The sequence below is a fragment of the Molossus molossus genome, unplaced genomic scaffold, assembly GCF_014108415.1.
Source record: "Molossus molossus isolate mMolMol1 unplaced genomic scaffold, mMolMol1.p scaffold_m16_p_11, whole genome shotgun sequence".
NCBI classification, from domain to species: Eukaryota; Metazoa; Chordata; class Mammalia; order Chiroptera; family Molossidae; genus Molossus; species Molossus molossus.
Window position 1 is genome coordinate 22,079,336 of NW_023425346.1, and position 2,707 is coordinate 22,082,042.

Here is a 2,707-nt window from a genome sequence, read left to right on the forward strand (position 1 = left end):
TGATTCAGTATTTGTATGGTGAAATGATCACCACAATAAGTTTAGTTAACATCCACCTCTACACAGTGACAATTTTTTCCTTGTGATGAGAACTTAAGGTTTCCTCTTTTAATAACTTTCAAATACACAGTACAATGTTATTAACTATAATCACCATGCTGCACATTATATCCCCAGATCTTATTTATTTTATAACTGGAAGTTTGTACCTTTTGACCCCCATCGCGAACCATTTCATGCATCCCCACCCCCTACCCCGTATCTCTTGCAACCACTAATCTGTGCCCTGTATCTATGAGCTTGGTTGTTTTTTGTTTGTGTTGTTGTGTACATTCCATATGTAAGTGAGATCATATAGTATTTGTCTTTCTCTGTCTGATTTCACTTAGCATAGTGCCCTCGAGTTCCATCCATGTTGTTATATATGGCAAGATTTCTTTCGTACAGCTTTTGGCTCCTTCTTGAATCTCTGTCTGGTTCAGCCTCCTCCATGTCCACAAGGGCAACCCAGAAGGCCTACAAGGTGTCCACCTCTGGCTCTGGGCCTTCAGCAGCCATTGGTACTCCAGTGGGCCCAGCACCCAGATCTGCATTTAAGCGCTTTCTAGGATGGGCTGCAGCTACCCAGTTGGCCTGGGAGCTAACATGAATCTTGCCAGGGATTATGGCAGGGTTGGGAGTATGGGGAGCATCACAGCTGTTCAAGTGAGCCAGAGCCTGCTGAGCCCCCTGAAGCTGGAGGTGGACCCCAACATCAAGGCCATGCACAACCAAGAGAAGGAGCAGATCAAGAGCCTTAACAACAAGTTGGCTTCCTTCATTGATAAGGTGTGGAGCCTGTGTAGGGTTGGGGGTTTGGTAGATGAACAAAATGTAACCTTGAGGTATGCATTCTCAGAGTCTGGCCAGCCAAGGATCAAAGTATGCATGTGACTAGATAAGGTATGCATGGATATGGGTTGGAACGCCACCCTGAGTGTAAAGTATTTGTGTGAAGAGGTAAGGTATGTGTGAATTGGGTTCGGAAAGCCACCCTGAGAGTGACAATGGGCAATACACCCAAGTGTGAATGTATGTGTTATGTACCTCCTACGTATGTCTGCTGAAAACAGTGAGAGACAGGAAATATGCTGGGCTTGGCTGTAAGGTCAGTGGAGACGCGATCCATGGACTTAATTACCTAAAACACCATGTAACCTAGGAAACCACTTTACAAATAAATTGGGCTGCATCCAGAGATCTGGAGCATTTGCTCCCTTGTGATGCTCCCCCTTACTCCAAGCAGTTCATTGCGTTGAGATGACCCCCAGCAGGCAGGGAGAGTCAGCAGCCTGAAGCAGCAGAATAAGATTCTGGAGACCAAGTGGAACCTCCTGCAGCAACAGAAGAGGCTCACAGTAACATGGACAACGTGTTTGAGAGCTACATCAACAATCTTCCACAGCAGCTGGATACACTGGCCCAGGAGAAACTGAAATGAAGGTGGAGTTTGTGAACAACACAGAGGCTGGTGGAAGACTTGAAGAATAAGTATGAGGACAAGATCAACAAGTGCACAGAGAGAATGATTTTGTGCTCATCAAGGATGTGGATGAAGCTTACATGAATGAGGTAGAGTTGGAGTCCCACCTGGAAGGGCTGACTGATGAGATCAACTTCTACAGGTAGGTGTGTGAAGAGGAGATTCGTGAGCTGCAGGCCCAGATCTGACACATCCATGGTACTGTCCACAGATAACAACTGCTCCCTGGACTTGGATGGCATCATCACTGAGATCAAGGCCCAGTGGTGAGGAGATTGCCAACCACAGCTGGGCTGAGGCTAAGTCTATGTACCAGATCAAGTATAAGGAGCTTTAGACATTGGCTAGAAAGCATAGGGATTACCTGCATTGTATGAAGACTGAGATTTCTGTGATGAACCAGTATATCAGCTGACTCAAGGGCCTCAAAGGCCACAGATCTTGCCTGGAGGCTGCCATTGCTGATGCCAAGTAGCATGGGGAGCTGGCTGTCAAGGATGATTAGACCAAGGTGGCTGAGCTAGAAGCTGTTCTGAGAACCACCAAGCAGGACATAGCCCAGCAGCTGCATGACATTCAGGAGCTCATGAATGTCAAGCTGGCCCTGAATATGGAGATTTCCACCTACGACAAGCTGCTGGAGGGCTACAAGAACCTGCTGGAGTCTGTGATGCAGAACATGAGTATGCGAACCAAGACCACCGGTGGACACTTAGGTGTGCTGAGCTCGACTAACGGGAACCTCAACTATGGCCTGGGCTTCCAGGCCAACTTGGACTCTGGTGGGGGCTCTGGCTCCTTAAGCCGCACCAGCACCAGCTCCTCCAAGATGGTGGTTGTGAAGATCGAGATCCATGGTGGAAGCTGGTGTTTGAGTCATCTGATACCCTGCCCAATTGAATGGTTAATGCAGTCCCTCCTGTCCTTCCAGCCTGTGGGGAAGCAACTGTGCAGGGGGGTGGTGGGCACAGAAGACATGCCTGAGGCTCAGCCCCAGCCTGAGGCTCACCCCTGGGATAGGGAAGTTTACTGCCTGGGGAACGCCTCTTACCTATGCCCCCAAAAGAAAGCCAAATCAAGTTTCATCTGGCTCTGCCAAAAAAATAAAAAGATTTCTTGCAATGAACATGTGGACACAATACTTTTTAAAAAGATCCTCAGCATATATTATATTCTTTACAATAT

The 2,707-nt window shown here is 47.6% G+C and overlaps 1 pseudogene; it reads left to right on the forward strand.

The window, feature by feature from the left end:
* The first annotated feature begins 490 nt into the window (after positions 1 to 490).
* Positions 491 to 2,422, forward strand: LOC118625589 (annotated as a pseudogene).
* The last annotated feature ends 285 nt before the right edge of the window (positions 2,423 to 2,707 follow it).